Genomic DNA, 16,575 nt, shown 5'->3' with positions numbered 1-16,575 from the left:
AACAGAAGCAGAAGATGTTAAGAAGAGATGGCAAGAATACACAGAAGGACTGTACAAAAAAGATCTTCATGACTCATACAATCACAATGGTGTGATCACTCACCTATAGCCAGACATCCTGGAATGTGAAGTCAAGTGGGCCTTAGGAAGCATCACTACAAACAAAGCTAATGGAGGTGATGGAATTCCAGTTGAGCTATTTCAAATCCTGAAAGATGATGCTGTGAAAGTGCTGCACTCAAGATGCCAGCAAATTTGGAAAACTCAGCAGTGGCCACAGGACTGAAAAAGGTCAGCTTTCATTCCAATCCCTAAGAAAGGCAATGCCAAAGAATTCTCAAACTACCACACAATTGGACTCATCTCACATGCTAGCAAAGTAATGCTCAAAATTCTCCAAGTCAGGCCTCAATAATAAGTGAACTGTGAACTTCCAGGTGTTCAAGCTGGTTTTAGAAAAGACAGAGGAACCAGAGATCAAATTTCCAACATCCGCTGGATCATCAAAAAACGCAAGAGAGTTCCAGAAAAACATCTACTTCTGCTTTATTGACTATGCCAAAGCCTTTGACTGTGTGGATCACAATAAACTGTGGATAATTCTGAAAGAGATGAGAATACCAGACCGCCTGACCTGCCTCTTGAGAAACCTGTATGCAGGTCAGGAAGCAACAGTTAGAACTGGACATGGACTAACAGACTGGTTCCAAATAGTAAAAGGTGTATGTCAAGGCTGTATTTTGTCACCCTGCTTATTTAACTTATATGCAGAGTGCATCATGAGAAACGCTGGGCTGGAAGAAGCACAAGCTGGAATCAAGATTGCCTGGAGAAATATCAATAACATCAGATATGCAGATGACACCACCCTTATGGCAGAAAGTGAAGAACTAAAGAGCCTCTTGATGAAAGTGAAAGAGGAGAGTGAAAAAGTTGGCTTAAAGCTCAACATTCAGAAAACTAACATCATGGCATCCGGTCCCATCAGTTCATGGCAAATAGATGGGGAAACAGTGGAAACAGTGGCAGACATTATTTTGGGGGGCTCCAAAATCACTGCAGATGGTGACTACAGCCATGAAATTAAAAGAGGCTTACTCCTTGGAAGGAACGTTATGACCAACCTAGACAGCATACTAAAAAGCAGACATTACTTTGCCAACAAAGGTCCATCTAGTCAAGGCTATGGTTTTTCCAGTGGTCATGTATGGATGTGACAGTTGGACTATAAAGAAAGCTGAGGGCCAAAGAATTGATGCCTTTGAACTGTGGTGTTAGAGAAGACTACTGAGAGTCTCTTGGACTGCAAGGAGATCCAGCCAGTCCATCCTAAAGGAGATCAGTCCTAAGTGTTCATTGGAAGGACTGACGTTGAAGCTGAAACTCCAATACTTTGGCCATCTGATGCAAAGAACTGACTCATTGGAAAATACCCTGATGCTGGGAAAGATTAAAAGTGGGAGGAGAAGGGGACGACAGAGGATGAGATGGCTGGATGGCATCACAGACTCAATGGACATGAGTTTGAGTAAGCTCTGGGAGGTAGTGATGGACAGGGAGGCCTGGCGTGCTGTAGTCCCTGGGATCGCAAAGAGCTCGACACGACTGAGCAACTAAACTGAACTGAACTGAGTGTAGCACTTTAATAGCCTCATCTTTTAGCATTTGAAATCCTAATTGGAGGTGATGGGATTCCTGATGAACTATTTCAAATTCTAAAAGATGAGGCTGTTAAAGAGCTGCACTTGATATGCCAGCAAATTTGGAAAATGCAGCAGTGGCCACAGGACTGGAAAAGGTCAGGTTTCATTCCAAACTCAAAGAAGGGCAAGGCCAAAGAGTGTTCAAACTACTGCATAATTACACTCATTTCACATGCTAGCAAAGTAAGAAAATTCTATTTTATTGAGTCTAAATAATAGAAATACATAAAAACACAGAACCGTCTTTCAGGAAATTCAGGATCTAACAGGGAGACAGAACTAGACATTTTAATAGAGTGGCGTTAGTTCACCTACAGAAGATAGGCAAGATACAATGAGAACATAAGGAAGGAAAGACCAGAGAGGAAAGATACTTGTATTGGAATTTTAAGAAGACATAGGAGCTTGCCAAACGGATGAGGAGAGGTGGTACTGTGAGGATGGGAAGGTCATTCCAGGAAAATGTCACAGAATATGAAAAAGCATACTTATGAATAAATCAGTTTGGCTCACCGAGAAACCCAAAGTTTTTTGGGATGTCTGGATTACTGGATGGGAACAAAGGAACAGAAGGATAACAGAGCCAACAGGATCAGAGAATAACTATATTAGTATTGTAAAGTCATAGTCAAGTATTCAAATTACACTCAGCGTGAAGAAACTATTCTCTTAACAGGAGATCAATGGCTCCCGTAGAGTTCAGAAGTGTTTGTTACTCAAGAACGTAAGTGTTCTCATCTATGCAAAGGTATATATATATATATATATATATATATATCAATGTTCTATAATTAACAGTATTGGCTATGAACATGATCTTATTCAATCTCCTCTGATTCTCACAAAACAACCTTCTGATTATTACTCAGCTTCCCATGCAGATTTATCTAAGAGAGTGAGGAGAAATACATCTTAATGACCTGGGGAGCTCACATCCTTCCTTCTTCCAGAGTTGAGCAAGGAGAAGGTTCAACAGATCTGAGTTAGATCCAGGCAAGAACAGACTGATACCTGAGCTGAGTACCAAAGATTCCTTCCTCTTTTTGAGGATAAACTTTATCTAATTTCCTCTGTTCTTATTTGTTAACAGAGATTTTTCATAATGAATGAATGTTATATTATACAACTTTAAAACAACTATAAAAATGACCATATTTATTACTCTGTTAATGTAGTGAATCACAATGATTGATTTCCAGATGTCAAAGCAACCCTGAACTCCTGAAATTACTTCAATATGGTTGTGAAGTATCATACTTTTCATATTAAAAAGCTGGATTTTATTAAGAACTTTGCTCCTGTGTTCATGAATAACTGGTCTGTAATCTCCTTCCTTACAATGTGCTTGTCAGGTCTTTTTTTAAATCAAGATTGTGCTGCCTCTTGTAATAATCAGAACAGGCTAAACTTTTGCTATGTTAGGACCACATGTGTGTCCCCAGATCTAGTTCTTTCCCTGTGTCTGGTTTTATAAAGGCTGAGGATAACCGCCGCCCCCCACCCCCAAAACATATTGTGCTGCCTCAAAGAACCAATTGTGAAGTGTTCTCTCACTATTCTCTGGAAGAGTTCATGGAAGATTATGTTATTTCTCTCTTGAGTGTTCGGCAGACTTTACTGATGAAGTCATCTGAATCTGTAGTCTTTTCTACGGTAAAGTTTTAATTAGCAATTTATTTAATAGTTATATGACTACATGGAATTTCTTTGGTGTCAGTTTTGATATGCTGCATTTTTCTGAGAATTGACATATTTAACCTAAATTTTGAAAATCACTGGATTAAATTTGTTTATAGTATCCTCTCAGGATCTCTTAAGTTTTTGTGAGATCTAAAATTGTGTCCATTTTTTCAATTCTGATTTGCGTCTGCTCTTTGTTCCCTGTATCTATAACTTTTGTCTTTGTCTTGTTTGTTCATGTGTTTTGTTTTGCGATTCCACATATAAGTGAAACTATACAGTACTTGTCTTTCTCCGTCTGACTTATTTCATTTAGCATAATACCCTTTAGGTCAATCCATGTTGTTGCAAATGGCAAGATTTCATTCTTTTTATGCCTGGGTAATATTCCATTATGTATACCACATATACCACATCTTCTTTATTTGTTCATCTATTAATGGGCATATAGGTTGCTTTCATATCTCAGCTATTGTAAATAAAGCTGTAATGAACATAGGGGTGCAGATATCTTTTTGAACTGGTGTGTTTGTTTTTTTTTCAGATAAATACTGCTGGATTTGTGGGATAGAACTGCTGGATTGTATGATGATTCTATTTTTAATTTTTTGAGGGCCCTCCACACTGTTTTCCATTGTGACTGTACCAATTTACATTCCCACCAACAGTGCACAGGGGTTCTCTTTCCTCCACAACCTCACCAACACTTATTTGTTGTCTTTTTGATACTGGCCATTCGGATAGTTGTGAAGTGATACTGCACTATGTTTTTGATTTGCATTTCCCTGATGATGTGTCATGGTGAACATCTTTTATGAGCCTACTGACCATCTGAGACGTCTTCTTTGGAAAAATGCCTGTTCAGAATCTCTGCCAACATTTTTTTGTTCATGCTATGCAACATGCAGGATCTTAGTTCCCTAAGCAGGAACTGAACCCATGCCTTCCGCAGTGGAAGCAGAGTCTTAACCAGTGGGCTACCAGGGAAGTCCCCCTCTGCCTACTTTTTAAGCTAGTTGTACAGTCTGTTTGTTTTTTTGATGTGGAGTTGTGTGCATTCTTTATCTATTTTGGGAATTAACCTCTTATCAAATATATCATAATATCCTCTCTCATTCAGTAGGTGGTCTTTTCATTTTGTTGACAGTTCCCTTGTGATTTTTAGTTTGATGCATTTTTGCTTTAGTTTATTTTTGTTTTTGCATTTGCTTATTTTTGTTTGTGTTTCCTTTGCCTTAGCAGACATACCAAAAAAGTATTGCTAAGGTCAATGTCAAAGAGCATGCGTGCATGCTAAGTCACTTCAGTCATGCCCAACTCTTTGCGACCCTATAGGCCACAGCCTGCCAGGCTTCTCTGTCCATGAGATTCTCCAGGCATGAATACTGGAGTGAGTTGCCACGCCCTCCCCCAAGGGATCTTCCCGACCCAGGGACCAAACCCACATCTCTTACGTCTTCTGCATTGGCAGGCAGATTATTTACCACTATTGTCACCTGGGAAGTCAAAGGAGCATACTGCCTATGTTTTCTTTTAGAAGACATATGGTTTCAGATCTTACATCTAATGCTTTAATCCATTTATTTTTATACATGGTGTGAGGAAGTAGTCCAATATGATTTTTTTTTGCATGTAGCTGTCATTTTCCCAACATTATTTATTAAAGAGGCTGTCTTTTGCTTGTTGTATATTCTTGCTTCTTGCATCATAGAGTAAATGACCATATGAGTTTATTTCTGGGCTCCCAGTTTTATTCCACTGATCTGTGTGTCTGTTTTTGTGCCACTAACATATTGCTTTGATTTCTATAGCTTTGTAGTAGAGTTTGAAACTAGGGCATGTGATATCTCCAGCTTTGTTCTTCTTTCTCAAGATTGTTTTGGCTATTCATGGTTCCACACAAGTTTTAGAACTATTTTTTCTAGTTCTGTGAAAAATGCCTTTGGTATTTTGAGAGGAATTACATTGAATATTGATAGGAATTACATTGTAGGTTGCTTTGGGTAGTATGGTCATTTTAATAATATTAATTCTTTCAATTCATAAGCATGGTGTATCTTTCCCATCTGTGTTGTCTTCAATTTCTTTCATCAGTACATTATAGTTTTCTGAGTACAGGTATTTCACATTCTTAGTTAGATTTATTCCTAGGTATTTTATTTTTTGATGCAATTGTAAGTGGGATTGTTTTCTTTCTGATGGTTCATTGTTCGTGTATGGAAAAGCAATATATTTCTGAATATTAGTTTTGTATCCTGCAATTTTATTCACTGATGAGTTCTACTAGATTTTTGGTGGCATCTTGAGGGTTTTCCATGTACAGCATTACATCGTCTGCAAACAGTGGCAGTTGTACTTCTTTCTTTCCAATTTGAATTCTTTTTCTTTTTCCTAATTTGATTGCAGTAGCTAGGACTTTGAATACTATGTTGAATAAAAGTGGTGAGAATGGGTATCTCTGCATTCTTCCTGATATTAAGGAAAATACTTTCAGTTTTTCACTGTTGAGGATGATGTGAGTTGTGGGCTTGTCATATGTAGCCTTTATTATGTTGAGGTATGTTCTTGCTATACCCAATTTTCTGAGAGGGTTTTTTTAAATTGTAAATGTATGTTGAATTTTGTCAAAAGCTTTTTTTGCATCTACGTGATTTTTATTCTTCAATTTGTGAATGTGGTGTATCACATGGATTGATTTTTGGCTACTGAACCATTCTTGCATCTCTGGGATAAATCCCTCTTGATCATGGTGTATGATCCTTTTAAAGTATGGCTGAATTTGTTTACTAAAATTTTATTGAGGATATATGATTTTTTTAAGATGTTGATCTCTTAATTTCAATCACATTTTGTCAATCTTACATTTTTACTCCTCTTCCCCCAGCACACATATTTAATGCTTTTCCTTTCAATACTTTAAATATATCATGCCATTCCTTCTGGCCCGCAGAGTTTCTGCTGAAAGTGATCTGAGAGCTTTATGAAAGTTCCCTTGTATGTAACGTTGATTTTCCCTTGCTGCTTTTAGTATTCTCTCTTTAATTTTTGCCTTTTTAATTATAAAGTGTCTTAGTGTAGTCCTCTTTAGGGTGATCTTGATTGGGACTCTCTTTGCTTCTTGGACATGGATGTGTTTCTTTTCCTTGGTTAGGGAAGTTTTCAACTATTATGTTCTCTGACCCTTTCTCTTCTTCTGTGGCTCCTACAATGTGAATGTTAGTATGCTTGATATTGCCCTAGAGGTCTCTTAAACTGTCCCTATATTTTAAAATTCTTTTTACTGTTCAGGTTGAGTGATTTCCACTACTCTGTCTTCCAGTTTGCTGATCTGTTCCTCTGTATCATCTGATCTACTGTTGATTAGCTCTAGTGTATTTTTATTTCATTTATTATATTCTTCAACTGTGTTTGTTTTTTCTTTATATTTTCTAACTCTTAGAAGCTTCTGATTACTCACTGTGTTCATCCATTCTTCTCCCAAGTTCTTTTAACATCATTATGATCATTACTTTGAACTGTTTGTAAGACATATTGCTTATCTCCATTCCACTTAGTTATTCTTCTGGGGTTTTACCTTATTCCTTCATTCAGAACATATTCTCTGTCACTTCATTTTGCCTAATTCTCTGTTTTTATTTCTTTGTATATGGTTTGTTGTATTTTTAAGTTCTAGGATTTCCACTCTACTGTTTACAGTTCTCTGACAAGATTTCTCAATCTTGCCTTTTATATCCATGTTCCTACAAATAACTTAAGCATTAAATAAGTACAATCCCCCTCCATGAGCCCTTTCCTTTCCATCAAAGTCCAGCTATGCCCTAATAAGTATGACTCTGTGAGATAAGAACTTGAAGGAATTGTGTGCTATGCTACTTCTTCATTTCTAAAATTTCCCTTAATAAACCCTATATTTGCATTGTGTGGCATAGTAGTATGTATATGTTCGTGCCCCTTTGTATAGTAAGGATGGAATGTGATAATTCCTTAATAGTGTTTTGGTATGCTTGCCAATAATACTCTTATATCCCACTGCTTAATTGACATTATGCTTTCTAAATTATTTTGAGTTGTATAAATATAAATTATTTCTCAAAAGATGAATTTTATTAAATGTGCTGGAAAAATCTAACTTTTGAAGTTTCAAAATGAAGGATAAGGTCCTGAAATATGACCATGTCAAAAAGTCCTTGTTTCCTGTTTAAGCAGTTTCACTTTAGCTGAAACTACAACTAGTAACTTTTTGAAAATTAATAATCAATCATGAATGGAAAAAGCCTTGTAGTTTTATACTGTTTCTCATTTTACAAGTGAGTGAACCAAAGAAAGGTCATACATGTATATCCAAACTGAAACTTTTAAAGAGGAAAATGGTTATCAAAGAGGAGCTATCAAAATAATAATTTCCCTTATTTTATCATCATCTTTGTTTTGAATTGGCACTTTCATTTTTCACGAAAAGAAATAAAAACTACACTTCTGAAGAAGAGAAACAGGTCCTCAAACTATTTTTATTTGAAGGCTGAGATTTATAACTTTTATATTTTATTTTTCTTAGACTAAAGATTTGTATTTTAGGAACAGGTAGTCCCTTCCTCTGACCACCAGTTAAAGTGACATTAACGTTCCTTATAGGAATATAACTATGAACAATACCTTGGATTTTTATGATGTCTTGTTCTTCTCTCAAGCGCAGTACTCATAGTATACTCACAAGAAGTGTATCAAACAAAAGAAAGTAATAGATAGGATCTTCTCCTACTAAATCTGCTAAAACGCATTTAGTATCAATTATTATAACACAGCAATGAAGTCATATATGATCTTGCTTATGTTGCAAACTTTGAAAACACGCTTTTAAAATCCTAAAATGCTAAGCAGGTTTGTGATCTTATAATATGATCTGTTAGCATTGTATGTGGGTCCCGAAAAAAGAACCAAGAAGTCTTAAAAGCATAATCACTAATTCTACAATTAATATTTCACTAAGAATTAACTGAGAGTCAGGGGTGGTGGGAGAAGGAGGAGGCGGCAGCGGTGAATCTTTTATAAATGGCGCCGAAGCAGGACCCGAAGCCTAAATTCCAGGAGGGTGAGAGAGTGCTGTGCTTTCATGGGCCTCTTCTGTATGAAGCAAAGTGTGTAAAAGTTGCCATAAAGGATAAACAGGTCAAATACTTCATCCATTACAGTGGTTGGAATAAAAATTGGGATGAATGGGTTCCAGAAAGCAGAGTACTCAAGTACGTGGATACCAATTTACAAAAACAGAGAGAACTTCAAAAAGCCAATCAGGAGCAGTATGCAGAGGGGAAGATGCGAGGGGCTGCCCCTGGAAAGAAGACTGCTGGGCTACAACAAAAAAATATTGAAGTGAAGACGAAAAAGAACAAACAAAAGACACCTGGAAATGGAGATGGTGGCAGCACTAGTGAAACACCTCAGCCTCCTCGCAAGAAAAGGGCTCGAGTAGATCCTACTGTTGAAAATGAGGAAACATTTATGAGCAGAGTTGAAGTTAAAGTCAAGATTCCTGAAGAACTGAAGCCATGGCTTGTTGATGACTGGGACTTAATTACCCGGCAAAAGCAGCTCTTCTATCTTCCCACCAAGAAGAACGTGGATTCCATCCTAGAGGATTATGCAAATTAAAAGAAATCGCGAGGAAACACAGATAATAAGGAGTATGCAGTCAATGAGGTTGTGGCCGGGATAAAGGAATACTTCAATGTGATGTTGGGCACTCAACTGCTCTACAAATTTGAGAGGCCGCAGTACGCTGAGATCCTTGCGGACCACCCTGATGCACCCATGTCCCAGGTGTACGGGGCGCCACATCTCCTGAGACTGTTTGTACGAATTGGAGCAATGTTGGCGTATACACCTCTGGATGAGAAGAGCCTTGCTTTATTACTGAATTATCTTCACGATTTCCTAAAATACCTGGCAAAGAACTCTGCAACTTTATTTAGTGCCAGTGATTATGAAGTGGCTCCCCCAGAGTACCATCGGAAAGCCGTGTGAGGCGCGTGCACCCACCCATGTTTGATCTCTGTAAACACCTTTTTGTTTCTTAGTCCTTCTCTTGTACAAACAATGTACTTTGGAAATGTTCGTGTATAACAAAATTGATGTTTGTTTTCTGTTTGATTTTAAACAGAGAAAATAATAGGAGTTACAGCTCCTTTTTTTTCCTTTTTTTCATTTCAAAGTTGCTACCAGTGTATTCAGTGATGGACAACAGAGAGACATACTGTAGAGTGTTTTATTGCTTCGTTGACAAAGCTGCTTTTGAACGCTGGTGGTTTCTATTCCTTTGACACTACGCACTTTTATAATATGTGTTAATGCTATATGACAGAATGCTCTGATTCCTAGTGCCAAAGGTTCAATTCAGTGTATATAACTGAACACTCATCCATTTGTGCTCCCCCCTTTTTTTTTATGGTGCTTAAAGTAAAGAGCCCATCCTTTGCGAGTCATCCATCCATGTTGTTCCTTAGGCATTTTATCTTTGCTCAGATTGTTGAAGAACGGTGGCTTGTTTCATGGTTTTTGTATTTGTGTCTAATGCACGTTTTAACATGATAGACGCAATGCATTGTGTAGCTACAGTTTTCTGGAAAAGTTAATCTTTTAGAAATTGTTTTTCAGATCTTCAATAAATTTTTTCTTTAAATTTCAAAAAAAACCCAAACAAACAAAAAAAAGAATTAACTGAATAACCATGTTCTTAGCAGAAAATTAACCTATGCATTGCTGAACAAAAGTAATATAAAATAGTACAGGTTAAAAGTAGCTTATAAGCCATTAGAGACTTCAAAAAAAATCACTAAACCATGCATGAAAAAATTATTATACAGCTTATCATGCCCTGGAGATCAGTCCTGGGTGTTCATTGGAAGGACTGATGCTGAAGCTGAAACTCCAATACTTTGGCCACCTCATGCGAAGAGTTGACTCATTGGAAAAGACCCTGATGCTGGGAGGGATTGGGGGCAGGAGGAGAAGGGGACGACAGAGGATGAGATGCCTGGATGGCATCACTGACTCGATGGGCATGAGTTTGAGTAAACTCCGGGAGTTGGTGATGGACAGGGAGGCCTGGCGTGCTGCGATTCATGGGGTCTCAAAGAGTCAGACACGACTGAGCGACTGAACTGAACTGAACTGAACTGAATATAAAGTGTTCATTTTGTGATATAATAAAGACCACTCAAGTTCACTGTGGATGAGAAGAATAAGTATTTTATTCTCCCAGTGACCAGAAATTTTATGACTGTAATTTAGGGCCCCATACTATCTGAAGCACCGTCATCTTCCTAGCTTTACCTTCCAATCTTCCCCTTCATGAATCCTGTGCTCCAGCCAAACACTGGCCTTACCCCACATGCTTTGCTTACATCCTTCTCTTCACTTGCAATGAATCATCTCTGCTTCTAATTTTACAGCCTTCAGAGAGCAGTTCATACATCAACCTCTCCATGTAGCTGTCAATGTTTCTTCAGGACAAAAGTAATTTTCTTCCTCTGAAATTCTAGAATCCTCATGTAATCTTCTTCTATGACATTTACCATCATACATTAGAGTTATTTTTCATATATCTTAGCTACTCTACAAGGCTGTAAACTACCTGTGAGCAGGGATCATATCATTTAGCAATTCTTTCAGGAGCTCTCCTGCTGTGAAGTCTTTTCAAAACATTCTTCAAGCTAGGCTCCAACAGTATGTGAACTGTAAACTTCCAGATGTTCAAGCTGGATTTAGAAAAGGCAGAGGAACCAGAGGTCAAATTGCCAACATCTGTTGGATCATCCAAAAAGCAAGAGAGTTCCAGAAAAACATCTATTCCTGCTTTATTGACTATGCCAAAGCCTATGACTGTGTGGATCACAATAAACTGTGGAAAATTCTGAAAGAGATGGGAATACCAGACCACCTGACCTGTCTCTTGAGAAATCTATATGCAGGTCAGGAAGCAACAGTTAGAACTGGACATGAACAACAGACTGGTTCCAAATCAGGGAAGGAGTATGTCAAGGCTGTATATTGTCACCCTGCTTATTTAACTTACACGCAGAGTACATCATGAGAAATGCTAGGCTGGATGAAGTACTAGCTGGCATCAAGATTGCTGGAAGAAACATCAATAACCTCAGATATGCAGATGACACTACCCTTATGGCAGAAAGTGAAGAAGAACTAAAGAGCATCTTGATGAAAGTGAAAGAGGAGAGTGAGAAAGTTCACTTAAAACTCAATATTCAGAAAACTAAGATCATGGCATCTGGTCTCATCACTTCATAGCAAATAGATGGGGAAACAGTGTCAGACTTTATTTTTTGGGGCTCCAAAATCACTGCAGATGGTGACTGCAGACATGAAATTAAAAGATGCTTGCTCCTTGGAAGAAAATTTATGACCAACCTAGGCAGCATATTAAAAAGCAGAGACATTATTTTGCCAACAAAGGTCCGTATAGTCAAAGCTATGGTTTTTCCAGTAGTCATGTACGGATGTAAGATTTGGACTATAAAGAAAGCTGAGCACCAAAGAATTGATGTTTTTGAACTGTGGTGTTGGAGGAGACTCTTGAGAGTCCCTTGGACTGCAAGGAGATCCAACCAGTCAATCCTAAAGGAGATCAGTCCTGAATGTTCATTGGAAGGACTGATGTTGAAGCTGAAACTCCAATACTTTGGCCACCTGATGTGAAGAGCTGACTCATTTGAAAAGAACTTGATGTTGGGAAAGAAGGCAGGAGGAGAAGGGGATGACAGAGGATGAGGTGGTTGGATGGCATCTGACTCAATGGACGTGAGTTTGAGTAAACTCCAGGAGTTGGAGATGGACAGGGAAGCCTGGTGCTGCAGTCCATGGGGTCGCAAAGAATCAGACACGACTGAGCAACTGAACTGAATAACAACTGAAACCACGATAAAACCTTTGGAATAATCACAGCTGATCCTTAGTAAAAATGCAACTCAAAATGATGGGTATTAGGAGGCTCAAGAGGAAGGAGATATATATGTATATACTTATAGCTGATTTGCATTGTCGTATAGCAGAAACCAACACAACGTTGTAAAGCAATTATCCTCCAACTAACAATAAAGAAAAAATTTTTAAATAATGGGAATTATTAGATAGGAGTCTGCTATGAGGGATGGTTAACTTGCCTTAGGCATCAGTCTGTTTTACAGAGAAATCAGGGCACTTTGGTTACACCAGCCAATTAGGTTTAATGGAAAGTAACTTTAAAAAGCTCATATTTCTTTCTGTTTCATTTCTAGTTTCCACTCATCTATACCCATGAAATTTCTGTTTTAGATAATTTCAAAACTATGAAACGTTCACTTTCAACTGATTTCACATTGAAGCCCAAGGTCAAGATTCATTCATCCAACTATTTATTGAGCTACAATTATGTACTAATTGCTATGTTAGACACGATTTTTTTTTTTTTTTTTACAGCAAGACAACCATTTGGTGCAAATTTTAAAAGATCTTTACAGTCACTTTGGATGAACCCATTTGGTCTGAGCTATAGATTTACAGCAGAACTGTAAGTTAACATTTTCTTATTTTGCTCTCTTGAAATCTAAGATGATTTCAATGTTGCCACTAGAGGAAGCTCAACAGTAACGCAAGTGAGGTGCTTGCCTCAGTCCTCACCTTTATACGAGCACCACTAGACAACATCAGCATTCCCCAGCGTAGCCTGAGAACACTCAGCGTGTGACTGTTTTCCTGCTTCATCTACACAAGTGTGTATGAGTAAACTCTAGTCACATCTTTTCAGCTTCTTTAAAGGAGTCTTTCAATCTGTAAAATATCTTAAAATATATGATAGCAATTTATTTCAACTTATTAGCTGGGACACTAATTTCTCATTCCAGGTGTTCCTTTCCATATGGAAGGACATCTATTAGTGTAACACTCCTTCCTAGCTAGCTTCCCTCTGTCTCTTCCCCAATTCTACTCTGTAAATTCTACTATTAAATACACAAGGTAGGTTCTTATGTGGAGAAGCCTGTACCTTTTCAGAGATGATGACTAGGTATATAAATCCATTCATTTCTGAGATTTGGTATTAGAAAGCACATCGGTGTCCTACACCTAAGCCACATTCTTTGACATTAGCTTTATCAGTAATAAAGTTGATGTTTTGATCTCTCTCTGCTATTCCTTTGATTACTTACCACTTGTTTCAGATCTTAGGCAGGGAAAAGAGGTAATTATACTTGCCAAAGTCCAATATAAATAAATGAACACATGTACTGCAGTTGGTAAAGCCCAAAGGACATCACTGGACAGCAAGAACAGATATGACAGCTAACCTATATGCTTGTCAGTATTCACCATAAACTGATGTGGGGACCTATCAGACAGAGAAATTCGCCAGTCAGAACTCAGCAACACAATACCCTGACGGCACAGCCATCCCCTTCACAAGCACACAGGCATGTGTCTCTTTATAAGAACAAGCTTTAAGAACTTTGTAACTATAATAGTTGACACAACGCTTTATAAGCAACACAGATAAATTTTTTAAATGTGCTATCCATGGTCAATGATAAATAATGGTACAGCCATGGCAAAAAAAAAAAGTCCATAGATGGAAAGAATAAAGATTGACAATATGACTCAGATTATGCAAAAAAGAGGAAAAAAAAACAGTAGTCATGTACAGATGTGAGAGTTGGACCATAAAGAAGGCTGAGCAATGAAGAATTGATGCGTTCGGACTGTGGTGTTGGAGAAGACTCTCGAGAGTCCCTTGGACAGCAAGGAGATCAAACCAGCCAATCCTAAAGGAAATCAGTCCTGAATATTCATTGGAAGGACTGATGCTGAAGCTGAAGCTCCAGTATTTTGGCCACCTGATGTGAAGAGCTGACTTGTTAGAAAAGACTCTGATGCTGGGAAAGATGGAGGGCAACAGAAGAGGGTGACCGAAGATGAGATGGTTGACTGGCATCATTGACATAATGAATATGAGTTTGAGCAAACTCTGGGAGCTAGTGAAGGACAGGGAAGCCTGGTGTGCTGCAGTTCATGGGGTTGCAAAGAGTTGGACACAATTTAGCAACTAAGCAACAACAACAATGCAAAAAGATACTAGCTGGTATTCTTAAATACCTCAGGTTACTCTGGTTTAGGGCCATGTTAGCTCTGAGACTAATTCTGCTGCCACCAGTTAACAGGAAGAAGGAAACCTGGATTCTAGTGCTTGCTTGGATGCTTACCAAGTGTCTTGATTTTCAGCATGTAAACAAAACAAAGTCTCTATCTCAGGTTGCTTAGATTTTATCAGAGGGGAAGACAGAGAATGAACAAATGTTAGGTGGTGATAAATGCTATGAAGAAAATAAAACAGGATAAATGGGATAGAGGGCAATGGTTATGATTTGGAATGCTATATTACATATAGAAGGTGGTCAAGGATGACCTCACAATGAAAGAGATATTTGAGCAGAGATTTGAAGGCAGTGAGCATGCAAATATTAACTGTAGGAGAAAGAGCAGAGCAAACAACAGCATTAAAGTTGCTAAGATGCGATCGCTTGTCAAACATGAACAGTAAAAATGGGAATGTATTGGAGTATAGCAAGCAGAAGGAGAGATGAGGTCAGAAAAGTATGCAGGAGTCAGTTCACTTGAGTTTAGAGTCCACAGAGTTTCAATTTCACTCCAATGGACTGTCAGCCCTGCCATCTTCTAGCAACTCAGAGATGGGCAGCTACTCAGGCTGGTTAAGGTTCATTTATCCTCCTACCCTTCCTCAAGCAGGAATTTGAATCTTAAGCAGAGTGACTAGAATGGCACCTGGGCCAGATACTCAGTCTTTCTTGTTCCCTGGACTCCACCCAGCACTCTCTTGGCTCCTGCCGGGTTCTCCAGTCTACCTGTGAGCTCTTTAAAGTTCTTCTAATAGATTCCATTTTCTGTTGGCATACAAAAAGTTGTTTCTTTGCTCACTATGAGAGATGGCTAACTTTCTACTGCTCTTGAGGGGCTTACAGAGAAGTCCCCATTTTCCAGCCTCCCTTGAGGTAGCTGTGGCTGGTGGCAGCCAAGTCATGGAGTTCTAGTCAATGGAAAGTAGGCCCTAGTAACGTAGGCCATTTCTAAGCAGGATTGCTAAGATCTCCCAGGAGTGATCCTCTGCAGTTTTTCCCATGCACAGCTTGAAGCATGGCAACCTTAAAAGCCACATACTGAAGAAATCAGAGCTATAAGAGCTAAGGTGCCTCAGTCCCCGAGTCACTACTTGGAGGAGAGCTGCCTAACCAGGAATACCTGCAGTGCACTTTTAATTGAGCTCAGGAGGAACTTTTATCACACTAAGTCACTGAGATCTGGTTTGTTACAGCAGCCAGAGCTATCTTATCTAATACCTCTTATCTAAACCCTAACTACACCTCTCGGTCATCATTAAACACTTCACTCCAACATTAAACATCTGTACTACTTGGCATAGAAAATATTTTTTGAGATATACAGAAATATAAAGTTAATTTTTATTACACAAGTAAATGAAAATACTCTCATCATTAAAAATTAATCTAACATTGATAGACAAAAAGTCTCCCATAACTACCACAAAACCCCTATTCCAGTCCTATAACCAGAGATAATGCACTTAATCAGTAACATTTTGCAGATAAAACAAAAACTGAGCCTAGTAAAATAAATAACGGAAATTTCACTTTTAAATTCTAACAGGTACTCATACTGTGCAAAGTAATAGGAATCTTAGAAGAGTAATAGAATGTCTATCTGCTACTGGGAGGTGTTACAGGACCCATCAGAACAATGAAATTATAGAAGTCACTTATCTGCCCAGAGTTAACGGAGTAATCTGAATTTTGGAGTGAGTAATCAATTGAGAGTCCCTTGGACTGCAAGGAGATCCAACCAGTCCATCCTAAAGGAGATCAGTCCTGGGTATTCATTGGAAGGACTGATGCTGAAGCTGAAACTCCAGTACTTTGGCCACCTCATGCGAAGAGTTGACTCATTGGAAAAGACCCTGATGCTGGGAGGGATTGGGGGCAGGAAGAGAAGGGGACAACAGAGGATGAGACGGCTGGATGGCATCACCAACTCAATGGGCATGAGTTTGAGTAAACTCCGGGAGTTGGTGATGGACAGGGAGGCCTGGCGTGCTGCGATTCATGGGGTCGCAAAG

At 38.5% G+C, this 16,575-nt stretch overlaps 1 protein-coding gene, 1 non-coding gene and 1 pseudogene across 3 annotated transcripts in view; 2 read left to right on the top strand and 1 right to left on the bottom strand.

Annotated features, from left to right (window-relative positions):
* The window catches only part of CMYA5 (cardiomyopathy associated 5), a 99,124-nt gene that overhangs the window by 60,354 nt on the left and 22,195 nt on the right, over positions 1–16,575 (bottom strand). The gene's annotated exons all lie outside the window — the stretch shown is intronic.
* LOC122444448 lies at positions 3,060–3,192 on the top strand. The gene has a single exon (XR_006270281.1). It is a non-coding gene; the product is annotated as a small nucleolar RNA SNORA72 (small nucleolar RNA).
* LOC122443013 lies at positions 8,389–10,071 on the top strand (annotated as a pseudogene). The gene has a single exon (XR_006269866.1). The product of XR_006269866.1 is annotated as a mortality factor 4-like protein 1 (transcript).

This window comes from Cervus canadensis, chromosome 6 (genome assembly GCF_019320065.1).
Source record: "Cervus canadensis isolate Bull #8, Minnesota chromosome 6, ASM1932006v1, whole genome shotgun sequence".
In the NCBI taxonomy this organism is placed as follows: Eukaryota; Metazoa; Chordata; class Mammalia; order Artiodactyla; family Cervidae; genus Cervus; species Cervus canadensis.
Note: the sequence above shows the minus strand (reverse complement) of the source record. Positions and strands in the feature narration are given on the sequence as shown.